Here is a 22,741-nt window from a genome sequence, read left to right on the forward strand (position 1 = left end):
ACACACTACTATATATAAAATAGATAAACTACAAGGACCTACTATATAGCATAGGGAACTATATTCAATATCTTACAATGATATATAATGGAAAAGAATCTGAAAAAAATATTTTATATATATATATATAATCACTTTGCTGTACACCTGAAACTAACACAACCTTGTAAATTAACTATACTTCAATTAAAAAAATAAATATAAGGTAAAGTAAAAAATATTGTCTCAAGAATGAGAAGAAGAGCAAATAGGGACGGTCTGGAAAGAGACATGAGGGGTTTTCTGGGTAGGTTAAAATGTTCTCTATCATGGTAAGATATGTGTATTGGTCTGATAGGACTGCCATAAGAAAGCACCACAGACTGGGAGGCTTAAACAACAGAAATTTATTTCTCACAATTCTAGGGACTGAAAATTCAAGATCAAGGTGCTGGAAGGTTTAGTTTCATTCTGAAGCCCCTTCCCTTGGCTTGTAGGTGGCCACTATCTCCCTGTGTGCTCACGTGGCCCTCTCTGGGTGCAGAGAGAGATCTCTGGTGTCTCTTCCTCTTCTTATAAGGACAGCAGTCCTATCAGATTAAGGACCCATCCTAATGACCTCACTTAACCTTATTATATGCCCTATCTCCAAATACAGGCACAGTGGGGGTTAGGGCTTAAAATTATGAACTTTAGGGGACATAATTCAGTCCATAAGAGAACAGTTACATGAGTAGATCCACATGCCAACATTGCACAGTTATGATTTGTCTTTTCAATGTTCATAAATTCTACCTCAAAAAAATTATAAATTGAGGGTTGGAGAGTGGATAAAGGAATAGATGAAACAATAATTACATGAAATAATAATTAGAATGTTGAACAATTTTGAACTTTGTTGATATGTACATAAGGATTCAGTATTCTACTTTGTGTAAATCATTCTATTTACTTTGTATATGTTTTACAGTTTTTATAATAAAAAGTCTAATAAACAAAGGAAAATGACGTGTCAATGGAAGATACTTTGTAGAGATGACAACTTTGTGTGACATTCTCCTGAGTTGAGCTCCATCTTAGGTATGTTTGTATTGTGTTTCTTGGGCAGGTCATCTTCTGGGCTTGATTCACTCATCTAGAGAATGCACTCATAATATAGACTTATTGAGTGTTCATTAGGTGCAAGGCACTATGGTGGGCTTACCTGACATTATCACCAAAGTCCTATTCAGTATTTAAATTCTATCACCATTTTATGTCATCAATGCAGATCACCCTCTCTTTTGCTACATATAATTCTCATGACTTTTAACCTTTATATCTTGTGTTTATTTTTCCTTCCTGTAGAGATAAGATTCAATAGGCCAGTGCAGCAGTCATCTTTCAGCAGATTTGTTTTCTACTGCAATCTTTTGGTCTAGTGAGATTTCTGGAAGATACATTCAAGAAAATAGGTGACACCCACAGCCAATATAATACTCAATGGTGAAAAGCTGAAAGCCTTCCCACTAAAATCTGGAACAAGACAAGGATGCCCACTCTCACCACTTCTATTCAACATAGTATTGGAGTCCTAGCCACAGCAATCAGACAAGACAAAGAAATAAAAGGTGTCCAAATTGGAAGGGAAGAGGTAAATGTGTCATTATGTGCAGATGACCTGATACTCTATATAGAAAATCCTAAAGACTCCACACAAAAACTACTAGAACTGATAAAAGAATTCAGCAAAGTAGCAGGATACAAGATTAACATACAGAAATTGGTTGCATTTCTCTACACTAAACAATGAAATATCAGAAAAGGAATGTAAAAAAAGTCCTTTTTAAAAAATTCTATACCATTTATCATATTTTTAATTAATTTTTATTGGAGTAGAGTTGATTTAAAACATTGTGTTAGTTTCTGCTGTACAGCAAAGTGAATCAGTTATATATATACACATATCTACTCTTTTTAAGAATCTATTCCCATATAGAGTATTGAGTAGAGTTCCCTGTTCTATACAGTAAAACAATCCCTTTAAAAATTGCATCTAGAAAATAAAAATATGTAGGAATAAACCTGACCAAGGAGGTGAAAGATTTATATGCTGAGAACTATAAAATATTAATTAAGGAAACTGAAGGTGATCCAAAGAAATGGAAAGATATCTCATGCTCTTGGATTGGAAGAATTAATATCGTTAAAATGGCCATATTACCCAAAGCAATCTACAGATTTAATGCAATCCCTATCAAATTACCCAGGACATTTTTCACAGAACTAGAACAAATAATTCTAAAATTTATATGGAACCATAAAGACCCAGAATTGTCAAAGCAACCCTGAGGGAAAACAACAAAGCAGGAGGCATAATCCTCCCAGATTCAGACAATACTACAAAGCTACAGTAATCAAAACAGCATGGTATTGGCACAGAGACAGACATGTGGATCAATGGAACAGAATAGAGAGTGCTTAAATAAACCCACACACCTACTGTCAATTAATCTTTGACAAAGGAGGCAAGAATATACAATGGAGAAAAATTCTCTTTAGCAAATGGTATTGGGAAAGTTGGAAAATGCATATAAATCAATGAAGCTAGAACACATCCTCATGCCATACACAAAAATAAACTTGAAATGGCTTAAAGACTTAAATATAAGACAGGATACCATAAAACTCCTAGAAGAGAACATAGGCAAAATATTCTCTGACATAAATTGTAGCAATACTTTCTTAGGTCAGTCTTCCAAGGCAACAGAAATAAAAGCAATAATAAACAAATGGGACCTAATCAAATTTAGAAGCTTTTCTACAGTTAAAGGAAACCATAAACAAAATGAAAAGACAAATTACAGACTGGGAGAAAACATTTGCAAATGATGAGACTGACAAGGGTTTAATTTCCAAAATATACAAACAGCTCATACAACTCAATAACAAAAAACAACCAACCCAATCAATAAATGGGCAGAAGACTTAGATAGACATTTCTCCATAGAGATGTAGATGTACAGAATGGACATGTGGACACAGAGGGGGAAGGGGAGGGTGGGATGAATTGGGAGATTTGGTTTGACATAGATACACTACCATGTGTAAAATGGATGGCTAGTGGGAACCTGCTGTATAGCACAGAGAGTTCAGCTCGGTGCTCTGTGACAATCTAGATGGGTGGGATGGGGGGGGTGGGAGGGAGGTCCAAGAGGGAGGGGATATAGGTATACATATAGCTGATTCACTTCATTGTACAGCAGAAACTAACACAACATTGTAGAGCAATTATACTCCAATAAAAAAAAAGAAGAAGACATACAGATGGCCAAGAGGCACTTTTTTTTTTTTTTTTTTTTTTTTGCGGTACGCGGGCCTCTCACTGCTGTGGCCTCTCCCGTTGTGGAGCACAGGCTCCGGACGCGCAGGCTCAGCGGCCATGGCTCACAGGCCCAGCCGCTCCGCGGCACGTGGGATCCTCCCGGACCGGGGCACGAACCCGCGTCCCCTGCATCGGCAGGCGGACTCTCAACCACTGCGCCACCAGGGAAGCCCCAAGAGGCACTTTTAAAGATGCTCAAAATTGCTAATTATTATAGAAATGTAAATCAAAACTACAATGAGGTGCCACCTCACACCAGTCAGAATGGCCATCATCAAAAAGTCTATAAATAACAAATGCTGGATTGCGTGTGGAGAAAAGGGAACCCTCCTACACTGTTGGTGGGATGTAAGCTGGGGCAGCCACTATGGAAGACAGTATGGAGGTTCCTAAAAAATAACAACTAAAAATAGAGTTACCATATGATCCAGCAATCCCACTCTTGGGCATATATCCAGACAAAACTATAATTCAAAGAGACACATGCATCTCTATGCTCATTGCAGCCCTGTTTACAACAGCCAAGACATGGAAACAACCTAAATGTCCACCGACAGATGAATGGAAAAAGAAGATGTGGTACATATACCCAATGGAATGTTACTCAGCTATGAAAAAGAGTGAAATAATGCCATTTGCAACAACATGGATGGACCTAGAGATTATCGTACTAAGTGAAGTCAAAAAGAGAAAGACAAATACCATATGATATCACTTATATGTGGAATCTAAAATATGACACAAAAGAATTTATCTATGAAACAGAAACAGACTCACAGACCTAGAGAACAGACTTGTGTTGACATGGGGGAGGGAAGGCAGGGAAGGGATGGATTGGGAGTTAGGGGTTAGCAGATGCAAACTATTATATATAGAATGGATAAACAACAAGGTCCTACCGTATAGCACAGGGAACTATATTCAATATCCTGTGATAAACCATAATGGAAAAGAATATAGAAAAGAATGTATGTGTATGTGTGTGTACATGTGTATAACTGAGTCACTCTGCTGTACAGCAGAAATTAACACAACATTGTAAATCAACTATACTTCAATTAAAAATATACAAAAAATAAAAATTAAAAAATAGTAGAATAACTAAAAAAGAAAATAGATGACAATATGGAGAATTTTATGAAAGGACTGAACTCTTTTCAAGGAATTAAACTAAAATTCTAATATAAATAAGCAAATATAGCTAAATGAATAAATATGAGAATTAAATAGATGATTGCAAAGGCAGATTAAAGTCAGTATAAGTGAGGATTAGTGAAATTGAAGATAGTTAGTATAAAACATCCAGACTGAAGTATGAGAATAAAATAATAGAAAATGTAGAAAACAGATAGGAGACATATAAGGTAAAGTGAAAATGTCAAACACACATTTAATCAAAGAACCAGAATAGGAAGAGAGAGATTTGGGCAAAAACATTATTTGAGTCAAAGAGATTGGCTAGGATTTGTAAAAATTATCAACCTAAGATATCAAGGCTTCAGCTCAAGAAACTAAAATCCCAACCAGGATGCAAAAATCATAGTCAAACTGCTGAAAATGAAAGATAAAGAAAGGATCAAAAAGCAGGTATGCAAGGCAGTGGTAGGGGGGACACTATCTTCAAGGTCTCAGTAATAAGACTTATAGCTGAATGTGAAACATAGTAATGAAAGCTAGAAATCAGTGGAATGACACATTTAAAATTAAACAAACCTGCCAGTCTAGAATTCTATATTCAGCAAAAACATCCTTCAAAAAAGAAAGTGAAATAAAGATGTTTTAACACAAACAGAAATGGAGAGTGTTTGTCACCAGCAGACTTTTCCTAAAAGAAGATTACTAAGGGAATTTTCAAGTGACCCAGATGGAAGCAGGAGAATGCAGCAAGGAATGAAGAGCAACAGAAAGGGTAAAAAGGGCATAAATATGAATAAGCATCAACTATATAAAAAGAATTGCGTCTTATAGGATTTTAAATATATATGTGAACATAATGCCTGACAACAAAAGCACAAAAGTTAAGGAGAGTACATAGAGTTTAAGTTTTTAAATTCTTGCATTATATGAGAAATGCTAAAAGTTCTAATTCATAATAAACTCTAATAGACCACGGATACATGTTGAAATGTTTATAGCAACCATGAAAAGATTAATACATAAATGTATAACTAGCAAGCAAATACTGAGAGATGGAATAATATTTTTAAATACTTGAATCTAAATGAAGGTAAGATATAATTTTTTTCCTTTTAAATGGAAGTAGAACTCCAGAATCTGTTGGATCTAAGTCTTTGATTTATTTTGAGGAAAAAACTTTTTAAAAGAAGAGGAAAAAATAAAAAATTAAGTCATGAGTATTGACAATAAATATTGTCAATTTATATGTGGCTTCTGTAAGTATCGCATTTAAGTCCATGAAGTTACTAACAAAAAATTACCCAGGACAGGAACTTTGCCACAGAGTTCAATCATATATAGAAATTACTTCTAAGGAAAGAAAAGTAATTTCAAAAACATAGGTAGTTCTGGGGAAGCCAATTTACTCTAAGAAGTTGAAACATTCAAGATAATTTAATGTGGAGAAAACAGTGACAAAAATTACTTTTTAGGAGATGATGAGATGCCTGATATTTTATTTCTTAAGGTAAAGAAGGATATAATTTATTCAAAGGATGTTTGTTCATAATCCAAGGAAATAGTATTTGATAGATGTGGTTTTATCCTCTGAGATCTCACTGCAGCAATGTTCTGTGAAACCATATTAGAATTAAGAATTTTTATTCTTTTAGTAACTGGGTAAATCTCCCAATGTAGAGTTCAAAGAGGATATTTTTACATGAATATATTATCTTTATAGCAAAATCTTTTATTTTTGCTGTACGTGGGCCTCTCACTCTTGTGGTCTCTCCCGTTGCGGAACACAGGCTCCGGACGCGCAGGCCCAGCGGCCACGGCTCACGGGCCCAGCCACTCCGCGGCACGTGGGATACTCCCAGACAGGGGCACGAACCCAAGTCCCCTGCATCGGCAGGCGGACTCTCAACCACTGCGCCACCAGGGAAGCCCTATAGCAAAATCTTTTAAAAGAATTAATTATATGTGTGTATGTACACGCACACGCACACACAGAGGCATGAGTGGAAGTAACTGACATCCACAGTTATTCTATAAACTGAAATTTCAAGATGACTTAAATTTCTTGATGAAGGGCCACCAACATCTTTTATAAGGAAATATATTAACTACTTACATATTACATATTACCTACTTTTTAAAAAATGGAAATTAAAAAAGTATTACATACTTTCCAATATACTTAAAACAACTAAAAATAACATATACTTTTATTGACAATTAAGGAATAATTATTATTGACATAAATTATTATACTATCTTACAATGTTCAAAGGGACAACAGGAATGCTAAACTCCTTTTTTAAAAATTCTACACTACCCCCTTTAAAAAAAAAATTCTCCTAATTTTTACAGTTTCCCTGCTTCCTCCTTGACTTCAGACCACAGTTCCTGTTTTCACTGCTGCAGTGTTCCTGCCCTGTAATCCACTGTAAATTTGGGAGCCAATATCTAACATAATAGTTCATAGGACCTTCATGGCAACCTCAGATCCTCTCCTGTGAATTAGGTGAATGTTGGCCACGGAAAGTGCAAGGACTTTTACAGACATCACTTTTCTCCTTTTCCATTTATGGCTTTTGGGTGGAATTTCCCATAGGTGAGGTTTCCCTATAAGTGAACTATATGGAAGTGACAGCTATATGTTCATTGACTTTTATTAATGATGCGTATAATGTCAGACCTACTTCCATCTGAACGTCACCTTTTAACTTATTCAGGAAATTGGTTCTACTTAGTTCCCAGATGCAAGTGGGTAGGGTGGGGTGGGAGGTGAGGGAACAAGGAGCTACCATCGACTGAGAAGGGATCATGTGAAATAAAGCTCAGTCACCCTGTGATATCAAATATAATTCTTATAGCCAGGCTATGACACACCTATTGACAACTCCATTTTACTATTAAGGAAAAAAAAAAGACTTGCAGAAAAAAGGCAAAGGTAAACTGACTTGCCAAAAATCACATTGCTAGAAAATAGCAGAGCTGAGATTAAAACCCTGGTATGTTTCAGTGCCTCCTTTTTTTCCCTTCCACTACACCAAAGCTTTGGAAAATCTCAGGGATTAACTGGAAAGGATGAATGCTGGAGGATGTTCTATGGTGAAAACATAGCTCCAACATTCTGAGCAATATTGTTGTGGCTCTAAAACTGCACAGAGATGAAAAAGATGGCATCAAAATCTAAAATCCTCTAAAGAAAAAGTGAACAATACTTTTTAATTTTTTAAGCATAAATTTCCTTTATTAAAATATAGTAGACATTCAGAAAAATGCAAAAATCATAAGTTTAAATCTCAGTTAATTTTTATAAAGTGAACAACTCATGTTACTACCTCCCAGATCAAAGAGTAGAACGTATGGCACCCTAGAAGGCCCAGGCTCTTTCTCACACACAAAGAAACTACTACTCTGACCTCTATCATCATAAATTATTTTTGTCTGCTTTGGAACATGCTATGAAATGACATCATGAAACATGAACTCTTTTGTGTCTGCTTATTTCACTCTACATTTGTGAAATGTAATTATGTTGTTGCCTGTTGAAGTAATTTATTCATTTTCATTATTGTGTAGTATTCCTCTGTGACTATACCACCACATATTCATCCACTTTACTGTTGATGAGAACTTGGATAGTTATGATACTACTTTTCACATTCTGGTACATGTCTTTTGGCAAACATATGTATGCATCTCTGCAAGGTTTGTGCCTAGGACCAGAATAGCTGGGATATGCAGCTTTAAGAGATACTAGGTGACAATTTTCCAAAGTGCTCATGTCAATTTACACTCCCTCAGAGTAGAAAAGTTACAGTTGCTCCAAATCCTTGTCCTTGCAGACACTTAAAATTGTCTTTTTCACATTTTTTCCCAGCTTTTTTGAGATATGATTGAAAATAGCATTGCATAAACTTAAGGTACACAAAGTGATAATTATATATATATATATATATATATATATATAGTGAAGTGATTACCACAATATGGTTAGTTTACACAACCATGAGCTCATATGTTACCATTCTTTTGTGTGTGTGGTGAGAACATTTAAGATCTACTCTCTTAGCAAATTTCAAGTATACAATATTTTAACTACAGTCATCATGCTATACATTAGATCCCCAGAACTTATTTATCTTATAACTGATATTTTGACCAATATCTCTCCATTTTCTCTACCTCCCCCACCTCTGGTAATCACTATTCTACCCTCTGCTTCTACGAATTCAACTTTTTTAGATTCCACACACAAGTGTAATCTAAAAGTGTCTTTCTGTGTCTGGCTTATTTCACTTAGCATAATGCCCTCCAGGTTCATACACATTACTGCAAATCGCAAAATTTCCTTCTTTCTTCGGGCTGAATAATACTCCATTGTGTATGTATACCACAGTTTATTTATGCATTCATCCATCAATGGACATTTAAGTTGTTCCCATGTCGTGGCTATTGTGAATAATGTTGGAGTGAATATAGGGTGCACATATCTCTTTGAGATAGTGATTTAATTTCCTTTGGATATATACCCAGAAGTGGGATTGCTGGATCATATAATTGTTCCATTTTTAATTTTTTGAGGAAGCTCCAGTGTTTTCTATAATGGTTGTATTGATTTATAGTCCCACCAACAGTGGGGCATAATTGTTCCCTTTTCTTCATACCTTCACCAACAACCATCTTTTGTCTTTTTAATAATAGCAATTCTCATAGGTGTGAGGTAGTATCTCATTGAGGTTTTGATTTGTATTTCCCTAATGATTAGTGATGTTGAATACCTTTTCGTGTACCTGTTGGTCATTTGTATGTCTTCTTCAGAAAAATGTCTATTCAGGTCCTTTGCCCATTTTTTAATTGGATTAATTTTTGCCATTGAGTTGTATGAGTTCTTTATATATTTTGGATATTAACCCTTTATAATTTCTCCCATTCCATAGTTCACCTTTCATCTTGTTGATTGTTTTCTGTTTGTTGTTGCTATACAGAAGCATTTTAACTTGATGTAACCCACTCATTTATTTTTGCTTCTGCTGCCAAGACCAATGTCAAGGAGCTTTTCCTCTATGTTTTCTTTGAGTCTTCTTTCCTTTTTTCTTAGCCCAACTAAAGTTTTATCAGTTATGTTTATGTTTTCAAAAACACAACTCAGTTTTGTTGATCTTTTCTATTGTTTTCCTATTCTCTGTTTCATTTACTTCTATGCTACTCTTTATCATTTCCTTCTGTAGGTGTCCTCTTCATAGTGTTTAACAGGCCACAAACATGAACAGGGGTGACATCTAAGATTTCATAACCTGAGGATGGATATATTCCTAGAAAATCCGAGTTAATATGCTGAGAGCATGGTTCCACAGAATACAAAATACAATGGTATTTGAGTTGTTTTTATTCTGCACTAAGCATAAATAGTATTCTGTGTGCTGAGCTGAAACAATATCACCTTGTCTAACATTGTTTCTTGAGAAAATATGGTTCAAATACTAAATACTATCCATATATTTCTTATGAAGAAATATAGTTCTTTCTTGCAACAACAGATCTCATCTGACTCCCCAGTGTCTGACTTAAGTCAGAAAAGGCATATCCTTTCTCAATTCTATAGAGTAGTGAAGAAGACTACATTTCTTCTCTGTAGGAGCTGGTTAAATCTGGCTCCTTGACTGCTTCCTGCCATGTGGGTCATAAGTGTGGGTAAGCAGTGATGTTACTAATGACAGTCTGAAGTGGACATTGGGTACCAGATTTGGAATGGGGGGTTCCATAAAAGAAATTAAGGTTACATTCAACTCTACAGCTGAATGTGAGTAGGGATGGGAGGAGTGGGGAGAACAGTCCTGAACTTCAGAAACAAAGGGACATGCCTCAGCAAGCAAGAAATAAATGGCTTCTTGCATCTCAGAGGCTGCTTCTTCCCCAGAAAAATAGGCCTATTTTATTTATTAAACAAATGTCCAAAATGTGCAGTATGCTTTAGAACCACAAGTAAATATCTTTGATAGCATATTCTTAACAAGACCCACTGCAGCTCTTTTCAATGCATGGCCTTCTATATACCCATACATTTCCTTAGTCCAAGGCAAAATGGCCCAGGGCAACCCTATCTTTAGAGAACATACTTCATGAGGAATGGATACTCCATATTTAAAATATTCTTATCCAACTTCCCTTCCACTGCATCTGTGTATGTTGCCTGTGTTTCAGCCTTGTACTCACCTAGGCATTAAACCCCTCGCCTTCACCAATTTCTGCAAAAAAAAATAAAAATCAAAAAAATCAAAAAATCAAAAATCCAATCACAGCAAGTTTTTTGTGAGAGTGGAAGTTTATTGAAGATTTTGGACATTTTGGGGAAGTACTATACAACATTCCACCAACTCTCTACATTCTTCCTTCCCCTTTTTCCATGTCTTCAATCTCTTCCCCTTCCCAGTTCAAAGTAATTCAGTATGGCCCTCTATCAGTCAGGGCAGGCTGGGATGTGCTGTGGTACAAAACAACCCCCAAACCAGTCACTTAATACAAACATTTATATGGGAATGAGACCTTCATTGATGTGCTTTGAAAGTACCCACAGAGATAATCTGAGCCTAAGCTCTACGTTTATATCTTTTGTACCATGGATAGTTACTCGGATACTGAAAATATTACAATATGCCGAGGAGGACGTTATAGTTCCCTAAAAGGGGAACTGTATTTTGGTCTAATGGTTGCTAAATAAGAATTTACTTCAGAATCATGTGGGAACTTTTAAAAATTCAGATGCCTGGGCCCCATCCACAGATATTTTGATTCAGTAGATTTCATGTGCGGTCCAGGACTCTAAATTTTTAACAAGCTCCCCACGTACTTCTGAAAATTATCCAGGTTTGAAAACTACCCCTCTAGTACAGGGGTCATCAAACTACAGCCCTTAAGCTAAAGCAAACCCTGCCATCTGTTTTTGTAAATAAAGCTTAATAGGAATGCAGACATGCCCATTCATTTATATCTTGTGTATGGCTGTTTTGTGCTATAATGGCAGAGTTGAGTAACTGAGACAGAGACCATATGGCCCACAAAATGTAAAATATTTACTATCTGGTCCTTTACAGAAAAAGATTGCAAACCCTTACTCTTGTCTATTTCATGACTAATTTCCAGAGTCATGTGATTACTTGTGATGGGAATTAAGTAAGGCAATGCAGATGATCACTACTGAAAACAATAATACCTGGACTGAATTCTTTACAATCTTTATCTTCATATGAGAAAAATGATTGTTTTTTATATACAAATTACCAGCCAAATTTTTTCCTGAGTTATACTGTCCCCTAATGGTAGAAATGTTAAATCACAGATGCTTAATCAGATTAGATGTTCCCCATTGTTAATCAATTCCTGAAATCAGTCACTATAGACTTTGTAGCAAGGGACTTCAGGAATCAGTTCAGGTGGTAGAACTGAGCAGGACTAAACGCGCTCAGAGAAGGTGGGCAATTTTAATGAGAATTAGAATCCCTTCCCTCTGTAAAATTCCTTTCTCTTCAAAGACTATTACTCTTTGCATATGCAATTAGATAGTCATTTATCCCAAGGTGATACATTTCTTGAGGACATTTCAGCCATTTGTGATGCCATGTCCATCTCCAAAATTGAAGCACAATACTATCAATATGGTCAAAATCACATGTGTACTCACTATGATGAACGGTGATGAAAGGAAAGAAAGCTTAAACAGGAATCTGGATGCATACACATAAATGCCAAGATGGTTACCAAGGCAGATTGCACCCATGTTGGCAATAATGAGTCAGCAGAGGATGAAACCACTGGTTTTCTCCTTGACTAATGATTAAAATCCTCTGAGTCGCTTTTAAAACATGATGATGGCCAATTCCTGACCCCCATCAGAATTACTTGGGACATCTCTTAAGGTGATGCTGGACCTTTGTAAGGTGGACCACACTTTGCGTAGGAATGAATTAGATCATCCCTAGCCACTAGCTACCATTTTCATACAAACTCAGTGGTTCTGAGACCTTAAAGTATGTAAGTATCACTTGGAAGCTAACTAAACATGCAAATTTGCAAGCTCCAGTGTCACAAATTAAAACTCAGTGCGGAGACGAGGGGAAGATGGCGGAAGAGTAAGACGCAGAGATCACCTTCCTCCCCACAGATACAACAGAAATACATCTACATGTGGAACAACTCCTACAGAACACCTACTGAACGCTGGCAGAAGTCCTCAGACCTCCCAAAAGGCAAGAAAGTCCCCACGCACCTGGGTAGGTCAAAAGAAAAAAGAATAAACAGAGACAAAAAGGATAGGGACGGGACCTGCACCAGTGGGAGGGAGCTGTGAAGGAGGAAAGGTTTCCACACACTAGGAAGCCCCTTCGCGGGCAGAGACTGTGGGAGGCGGAGGGGGAAGCTTCAGGGCCACGGAGGAGAGCGCAGCAACAGGGGTGCGGAGGGCAAAGCGGGGAGATTCCCGCACAGAGGATCGGTGCCTACTGGCACTCACCAGCCCGAGAGGCTTGTCTGCTCACCCGCCGGGGAGGGCGGGGCTCGGAGCCGAGGCTCGGGGGTTTCGGTCGGAGCGCAGGGAGAGGACTGGGGTTGGCGGCGTGAACACTGCCTGCAGGGGGTTAGTGAGCCACGGCTAGCCGGGAGGGAGTCCGGGAAAAGTCTGGACCTGCCGAAGAGGCAAGAGACTTTTTCTTCCCTCTTTGTTTCCTGTGCGTGAGGAGAAGGGATTAAGAGCTCTGCTTAAAGAAGCTCCAGAGACGGGCACCAGCCGCGGCTATCATCGCGGACCACAGAGACGGGCATAAGACTCTAAGGCCGTTGCGGCCGCCACCAAAGAAGCCTGTGTGCAAGCACAGGTCACTATCCACAACCCCCTTCCAGGGAGCCTGTGCAGCCCACCACTGCCAGGGTACCGGGATCCAGGGACAACTTCCCCGGTAGAACGCACGGCGCGCCTCAGGCTGGTGCAACGTCACGACGGCCTCTGCCACCGCAGGCTTGCCCCGCATCCGTGCCCCCCCTCCCCCCCGCCTGAGTGAGCCAGAGCCCCCGAATCAGCGGCTCCTTTAACCCCGTCCTGTCTGAGCAAAAAACAAACGCCCTCCAGCGACCTACATACAGGCAGAGGCAGGGCCAAATCCAAAGCTGAGCCCCTGTGAGCTGTGAGAACAAAGAAGACAAAGGGAAATCACTCCCAGCAGCCTCAGAAACACCGGATTAAAGCTCCACAATCAACTTGATGTGCCCTGCATCTGTGGAATACATGAATAGACAACGAATCATCCCAAAATGAGGAGGTGGACTTTGAGAGCAAGATTTATGATTTTTTCCCCTTTACCTCTTTTTGTGAGGGTGTATATGTATGCTTCTGTGTAAGATTTTGTCTGTATAGCTTTGCTTCCAACATTTGTCCTAAGATTCTATCCATCCCTTTTTTTCCTAAATAATTATTTTTTAATTCAAAAACTTTATTATATTTTATTTTACTGTATCTTCTTTGTCATTTTTCCTTCCTTCCCTCCTTCCTTCTTTCCTCCCTCCCTCCCTCCTTTCTTTCCTTCTTGCCTTCTTTCTTTCTTTCTTCCTTCCCTCCTTTCTTTCTTTCTTTCCTTCTTTCTTCCTTCATAGTTCTACTAATTCTCTCTACTTTTCCTCCCTCTTATTCTGAGCCGTGTGGATGAAAGGCTCTTGATGCTCCAGCCAGGACTCAGTGATGTGCCTCTGAGGTGGGAGAGCCAACTTCAGGACACTGGTCCACAAGAGACCTCCCAGCTACACATAATATCAAATGGTAATAATCTCCCAGAGATCTCCATCTCAACACCAGCACCCAGCTTCACTCAACGACCAGCAAGCTACAGTGCTGGAAAACCTATGCCAAACAACTAGCAAAACAGGAACACAACCCCACCCATTAGCAGAGAGGCTGCCTAAAATCATAATAACTCCACAGACACCCCAAAACACAACACCAGACGTGGACCTGCCAACTAGAGAGACAAGATCCACCCTCATCCACCACAACACAGGCACTAGTCCCCTCCACCAGGAAGCCTACACAACCCACTGAACCAACCTTAGCCACTGGAGACAGACATCAAAAACAACGGGAACTACGAACCTGCAGCCTGCAAAAAGGAGACCCCAAACACAGTAAGATAAGCAAAATGAGAAGACAGAAAACACACAGCAGATGAAGGAGCAAGATAAAAATGCACCAGACCTAACAAATGAAGAGGAAATAGGCAGTCTACCTGAAAAAGAATTCAGAATAATGATAGTCAGGATGATCCAAAATCTTGGAAACAGAAGAGACAAAATGCAAGAAACATTTAACAAGGACCTAGAAGAAGTAAAGATGAAACAAGCAACGATAAACAACACAATAAACGAAATTAAAAGTACTCTAGATGGGATCAATAGCAGAATAACTGAGGCAGAAGAACGGATAAGTGACCTGGAAGATAAAATAGTGGAAATAACTACTGCAGAGCAGAATAAAGAAAAAAGAATGAAAAGAGCTGAGGACAGTCTCAGAGACCTCTGGGACAACATTAAACGCACCAACATTCTAATTATAGGGGTTCCATAAGAAGAAGAGAAAAAGAAAGGGACTGAGAAAATATTTGAAGAGATTATAGTTGAAAACTTCCCTAATATGGGAAAGGAAATAGTTAATCAAGTCCAGGAAGCACAGAGAGTCCCATACAGGATAAATCCAAGGAGAAACATGCCAAGACACATATTAATCAAACTGTCAAAATTTAAATACAAAGAAAACATATTAAAAGCAGCAAGGGAAAAACAACAAATAACACACAAGGGAATCCCCATAAGGTTAACAGCTGATCTCTCAGCAGAAACCCTGCAAGCCAGAAGGGAATGGCAGGACATACTGAAAGTGGTGAAGGAGAAAAACCTGCAACCAAGATTACTTTACCCAGCAAGGAACTCATTCAGATTTGATGGAGAAATTAAAACCTTTACAGACAAGCAAAAGCGGAGAGAGTTCAGCACCACCAAACCAGCTTTACAACAAATGCTAAAGGAACTTCTCTAGACAAGAAACACAAGAGAAGGAAAAGACCTATAAAAACGAACCCAAAACAATTTGGAAAATGGGAATAGGAACATACATATCGATAATTACCTTAAATGTAAACGGACTAAATGCTCCCACCAAAAGACACAGATTGGCTGAATGGATACAAAAACAAGACCCTTGTATATGCTGTCTACAAGAGACCCACTTCAGACCTAGAGACACATAAAGACTGAAAGTAAGGGGATGGAAAAAGATATTCCATGCAAATGGAAAGCAAAAGAAAGCTGGAGTAGCAATTCTCATATCAGACAAAGTAGACTTTAAAATAAAGACTATTAGAAGAGACAAAGAAGGACACTACATAATGATCAAGGGATCAATCCAAGAAGAAGATATAACAATTGTAAGTATTTATGCACCCAACATAGGAGCACCTCAATACATAAGGCAAATACTAACAGCCATAAAAGGGGAAATCGACAGTAACACATTCATAGTAGGGGACTTTAACACCCCACCTTCACCAATGGACAGATCATCCAAAATGAAAATAAATAAGGAAACACAAGCTTTAAATGATACATTAAACAAGATGGACTTAATAGATATTTATAGGACACTCCATCCAAAAACAACAGAACACACATTTTTCTCAACTGCGTTTGGAACATTCTCCAGGATAGATCATATCTTGGGTCACAAATCAAGCCTTGGTAAATATAAGAAAATTGAAATTGTATCAAGTATCTTTTCCGACCACAACGCCATGAGACTAGATATCATTTACAGGAAAAGATCTGTAAAAAATGCAAACACATGCATGATAAACAATACACTACTTAATAATGAAGTGATCACTGAAGAAATCAAAGAGGAAACTAAAAAATACCTAGAAACAAATGACAATGGACACACAATGACCCAAAACCTATGGGATGCAGCAAAAGCAGTTCTAAGGGGGAAGTTTATAGCAATACAAGCCCACCTTAAGAAGCAGGAAACATCTCGAATAAACAACCTAACCTTGCATCTCAAGCAATTAGAGAAAGAAGAACAAAAAAACCCCAAAGCTAGCAGAAGGAAAGAAATCATAAAAATCAGATCAGAAATAAATGAAAAAGAAATGAAGGAAACAACAACAAAGATCAATAAAACTAAAAGCTGGTTCTTTGAGAAGATAAACAAAATAGATGAACCATTAGCCAGACACATCAAGAAAAAAAGGGAGAAAACTCAAATCAATAGAAATGAAAAAGGAGAAGTAACAACTGACACTGCAGAAATAAAAAAGATCATGAGAGATTACTACAAGCAACTCTATGCCAATAAAGCGGACAATCTGGAAGAAATGGACAAATTCTTAGAAATGCACAACCTGCCAAGACTGAATCAGGAAGAAATAGAAAATATGAACAGACCAATCACAAGCACTGAAATTGAAACTGTGATTAAAAATCTTCCAACAAACAAAAGCCCAGGACCAGATGGCTTCACAGGCGAATTCTATCAAACATTTAGAGAAGAGCTAACACCTATCCTTCTCAAACTCTTCCAAAATATAGCAGAGGGAGGAACACTCCCAAACTCATTCTACGAGGCCACCATCACCTTGATACCAAAACCAGGCAAGGATGTCACAAAGAAAGAAAACTACAGGCTAATATCACTGATGAACATAGATGCAAAAACCCTCAACAAAATACTAGCAAACAGAATCCAACACACATTAAAAGGATCATACACCATGATCAAGTGGGGTTTATTCCAAGAATGCAAGGATTCTTTAATATACACAAATCTATCAATGTGATAAACCATATTAACAAACTGAAGGAGAAAAACCATATGATCATCTCAATAGATGCAGAGAAAGCTTTCGACAAAATTCAACACCCATTTATGATAAAAACCCTGCAGAAAGTAGGCATAGAGGGAACTTTCCTCAACATAATATAGGCCATATATGACAAGCCCACAGCCAACATCATGCTCAATGGTGAAAAACTGAAAGCATTTCCACTAAGATCAGGAACAAGACAAGGTTGCCCACTCTCACCACTCTTATTCAACATAGCTTTGGGAAGTTTTAGCCACAGCAATCAGAGAAGAAAAGGAAATAAAAGGAATCCAAATCGGAAAAGAAGAAGTAAAGCTGTCACTGTTTGCAGATGACATGATACTATACATAGAGAATCCTAAAGATGCTACCAGAAAACTACTAGAGCTAATCAATGAATTTGGTAAAGTAGCAGGATACAAAATGAACGCACAGAAATCTCTGGCATTCTTATATACTAATGATGAAAAATCTGAACGTGAAAGCAAGACAACACTCCCATTTACCATTGCAACAAAAAGAATAAAATATCTAGGAATAAAGCTACCTAAGGAGACAAAAGGCCAGTATGCAGAAAATTATAAGACACTGATGAAAGAAATTAAAGATGATACAAATAGATGGAGAGATATACCATGTTCTTGGATTGGAAGAATCAACATTGTGAAAATGACTCTATTACCCAAAGCAATCTATAGATTCAATGCAATCCCTATCAAACTATCACTGGCATTGTTCACAGAACTAGAACAAACAATTTCACAATTTGTATGGAAACACAAAAGACCCCGAATAGCCAAAGCAATCTTGAGAACAAAAAACGGAGCTGGAGGAATCAGGCTCCCTGACTTCAGACTATACTACAAAGATACAGTAATCAGTACAGTATGGTACTGGCACAAAAACAGAAAGATAAATCAACGGAACAGGATAGAAAGCCCAGAGATAAACCCACACACATATGGTCATCTTATCTTTGAAAAAGGAGGCAGGAATGTAAGTGGAGAAAGGACAGCCTCTTCAATAAGTGGTGCTGGGAAAACTGGACAGGTACATGTAAAAGTATGAGATTAGATCACTCCCTAACACCATACACAAAAATAAGCTCAAAATGGATTAAAGACCTAAATGTAAGGCCAGAAACTATCCAACTGTTAGAGGAAAACATAGGCAGAACACTCTATGACATAAATCACAGCAAGATCCTTTCTGACCCACCTCCTAGAAAAATGGAAATAAAAACAAAAATAAACAAATGGGACCTAATGAAACTTCAAAGCTTTTGCACAGCAAAGGAAACCATAAACAAGACCAAAAGACAGCCCTGAGAATGGGAGAAAATATTTGCACAGGAAGCAACTGACAAAGGATTAATCTCCAAAATTTACAAGCAGCTCTTGCAGCTCAATAACAAAAAAACAAACAACCCAATCCAAAAATGGGCAGAAGACCTAAATAGACATTTCTCCAAAGAAGATATACAGACTGCCAGCAAACACATGAAAGAATGCTCAACATCATTAATCATTAGAGAAATGCAAAACAAAACTACAATGAGATATCATCTCACACCAGTCAGAATGGCCATCATCAAAAAATCTAGAAACAGTAAATGCTGGAGAGGGTGAGGAGAAAAGGGAACACTCTTGCACTGCTGGTGGGAATGTGAACTGGTTCAGCCACTGTGGAGAACATTATGGAGGTTCCTTAAAAAACTACAAATAGAACTACCATATGACCCAGCAATCCCACTACTGGGCATATACCCTGAGAAAACCATAATTCAAAAAGAGGCATGTACCAAAATGTTCATTGCAGCTCTATTTACAATAGCCCGGAGATGGAAACAACCTAAGTGCCCATCATTGGATGAATGGATAAAGAAGATGTGGCACATATATACAATGCAATATTACTCAGCCATAAAAAGAAACGAAATTGAGCTATTTGTAATGAGGTGGATAGACCTAGAGTCTGTCATACAGAGTGAAGTAAGTCAGAAAGAGAAAGACAAATACCGTATGCTAACACATATATATGGAATTTAAGAAAAAAAAATGTCATGAAGAACCTAGGGGTAAGGCAGGAATAAAGACGCAGACCTACTAGAGAATGGACTTGAGGTTATGGGGAGGGGGAAGGGTGAGCTCTGACAGGGCAAGAGAGAGTCATGGACATATACACACTAACAAACGTAGTAAGGTAGATAGCTAGTGGGAAGCAGACGCATGGCACAGGGATATTAGCTCGGTGCTTTGTGACAGCCTGGAGGGGTGGGATAGGGAGGCTGGGAGGGAGGGAGACGCAAGAGGGAAGACATATGGGAACATATATATATGTATAACTGATTCACTTTGTTATAAAGCAGAAACTAACACACCATTGTAAAGCAATTATACCGCAATAAAGATGTTAAAAAAAAAAAAAAGAGGCATGTACCAAAATGTTCATTGCAGCTCTATGTACAATAGCCAGGAGATGGAAACAACCTAAGTGCCCATCATCGGATGAATGGATAAAGAAGATGTGGCACATGTATACAATGGAATATTACTCAGCCATAAAAAGAGACGAAATTGAGCTATTTGTAATGAGGTGGATAGACCTAGAGTCTGTCATACAGAGTGAAGTAAGTCAGAAAGAGAAAGACAAATACCGTATGCTAACACATATATATGGAATTTAAGAAAGAAAATGTCATGAAGAACCTAGGGGTAAGACAGGAATAAAGATACAGACTTACTGGAGAACGGACTTGAGGATATGGGGAGAGGGAAGGGTGAGCTGTGACAGGGCGAGAGAGAGGCATGGACATATATGCACTAACAAACGTAAGGTAGATAGCTAGTGGAAAGCAGCTGCATGGCACAGGGATATCAGCTCGGTGCTTTGTGACCCCCTGGAGGGGTGGGATAGGGAGGGTTGGAGGGAGGGAGACGCAAGAGTGAAGAGGTATGAGAACATATGTATATGTATAAGTGATTCACTTTGTTATAAAGCAGAAACTGGCATACCATTGTAAAGCAATTATACTCCAATAAAGATGTTAAAAAAAAAAAAAGTCACTTAGTGGTACCCAGTGAGCAAATAGTTTGGCCTGAGGAGTCCAAGATGGCTTCATTTCACATGCCTTGGCTGGAAGGCTAGGCCAGCTGGGACTGTTGCCTGGAATGCCTACACACAACTTCTCCAGTCTGGCAGCCTTGGCAGTAGGTCTCCTTACATGGCAGCTCAAGGTTCCTAGAGAGAGTGTTCCAAAATACAGAAAGTGGAACAGAGTCATTTCTGCCATAGTCTACTGGTCAAAAAAGTTCCAGTGCTCAACCAGATTCAAGGGGAGGAGTCATAAACAGGCTGGAGTCATGGCTGTGTGACCCTTTGAAAAATCTCAAGTGCAGCTGTATAGAAACCTGAACTCAAAAGGAGTTCATGCTTGGTTTATTGTTGTCTTGAAATTCTTTATAATTTTTGAACAAAGGGCACTACATTTTCATTTTGAACTGGGTCCCACAAATTATGTAGCCTGTCCTCATCATAAACCTCACCTTTCAATGGATAGAGTATTAAAAATTTTGTAGCCATCTTTAACGGGCCATAAGCTGCCTGCCAGAGACTTCATTCCGCACCATAGTTCTGTATTCAAAATTATCCTTTCAAAATGAAGACTGATGTTTGTGGGTTAAATTCACCATAAAGAAGGGAAACAAATTATGAGGTTGGAAACTGGAACAAATTCTGTGATAAGTTTAGGATTAATAAATATGTTGGAAACCAACAACACTGAGTATCTGCTGGCACCCTGTAACTGGTCACCTCTGGGCTCACTCACTCAGTTATGTCACTTAGGCATTAACCAACAGTTATCCAAGATCAGTATGTGTGCTGAATTTATCCATATTGTCCTTGATGAGAAAGACAGCCAGTAATCACTATATAGAAAGGAGTCTCCATGGTCTCAGCAAACCTGGATTTGTTTTGGGGGGGTATCTGCAAAACTATGTAAAGGTTATTAGGGAAGGCAGTGACAACTCCTACGCTTTTTGAGAACCCCAGCCACATCTGACATCTCTTTGGGTCATCAGTCATTTGCACTGCATTATGTTCTCAGCAGGAGTTCAATATGATTGCTGGTGATGAATCTAAGCAACAAATGGCATCATAACAATAACAACTACCAAAAACCAAGATGAATAGAATGGGGACACAATTAATGGAGAACAAGGTCAGGAAAAGTTAAGTACAGTATTTTGCACAAAGGCAAAGATTATTGAATTGAAAATATTGATATGATAAACTCTTGAAAGGTATTATTATCCAGGGAAAGTTTCTTAGAGAAAGAAGCTAGACTTTGAAAGAAATGAGGGTTGGCAGAGTACTGAAAGGAAATAGAAACTACATTGGTATGAGGACAAGAAGAAAATCAGCCCAACTAGGGTGGAAGAACGTGGGTAGACGGATGTTACTGGATAAATTAGAGGTGAGGAAAGGAGAGTCATTGCTCCAGGGCACTGGTCCTAGGCTGCGGAATCTGAATTTACTCCACAAGTTATGGGAAGTTACTGTAGTTTGCTATTGGTTTGGAGGGAATGAGTGATGGCTTTTTATTTTAGTATGCAAGTATAATAGTGGAAGTCTCCAGCTGATGCACATTCCAAAGGAGGTGGCAGAAACCTAGTGAATGATTCCCTGAACCACTGATCCACATTGAGGGTACAAGTATTAGAAGCTGGTGATCAGAAAGGACTTTAAAAGAGAGGAGTTCTTGAGATACTTGATGGTGGGAATGTTTCCCCTTATCTCAGGAGACTATTTGAAGAAGTTAATATGTATCTCTTGGAGTTTGAAGAACACAGTGGCCTGGTATCTGATTCCCTCCTGAAGAAAATTTATAGGGTAAAAGAAAGGATGACTAGCTACTTTGATGGAGGTAGTGAGAACTGGCCTGCATTCCCAGAATTCTTTGAGGTGAAAATGTGTTTCCTGTTGTGGTAGATGTTGTGATGCCTGAAAGACTTGTTCCTCCAGCCACTGGAAGTGATGCCAGCAGACAGTCCTCAACTGTCAGTCTCCTAGGGGATTGCTTTGGCTGAAGAAAGCTGATGACTGTCTGGTATGGGGGTACAAAGTCCCAGCCCCCCACCCCAATTTAGAACAACTCTGCAGAGCTATCCCAGGATCAGAACTCCCTGTAGATTGGCTAAGGTATCTGTCGAGGCTGCAGCAAAGCTCAGCTTCTCCCGCTGACCAATTTTGCTTCTTTCCCTTCCTTTCTACAGGTGTTGATCCCAAGGACATTCCCAAATAAACATCTTGCATGGTTATCTCCATTTCAGAATCTGTTTCCCAGGAAACCTGACCTGTATCACCTGTAGAT

The 22,741-nt window shown here is 38.5% G+C and overlaps 1 long non-coding RNA gene across 5 annotated transcripts in view; it reads right to left on the bottom strand.

Annotated features, from left to right (window-relative positions):
- Nucleotides 1–22,741, bottom strand: part of LOC125964545 (uncharacterized) — a 116,561-nt gene that overhangs the window by 93,110 nt on the left and 710 nt on the right. Inside the window, exons 1-2 of one of the 5 annotated variants that reach the window (XR_007477661.1) lie at nt 13,006–15,624; nt 10,688–10,719 (exon numbers count right to left, since the gene is read on the bottom strand). The exons of 1 other annotated variant lie outside the window; for it this stretch is intronic. This is a non-coding gene — a long non-coding RNA (uncharacterized LOC125964545). Of the gene's footprint in view, nt 1–10,687; nt 15,628–22,741 lie in introns of those variants that run through there. 3 more of the 5 variants (XR_007477662.1, XR_007477659.1, XR_007477658.1) reach the window with 3 other exon arrangements.

Source organism: Orcinus orca, chromosome 5, assembly GCF_937001465.1.
Source record: "Orcinus orca chromosome 5, mOrcOrc1.1, whole genome shotgun sequence".
Lineage (NCBI taxonomy): Eukaryota > Metazoa > Chordata > Mammalia > Artiodactyla > Delphinidae > Orcinus > Orcinus orca.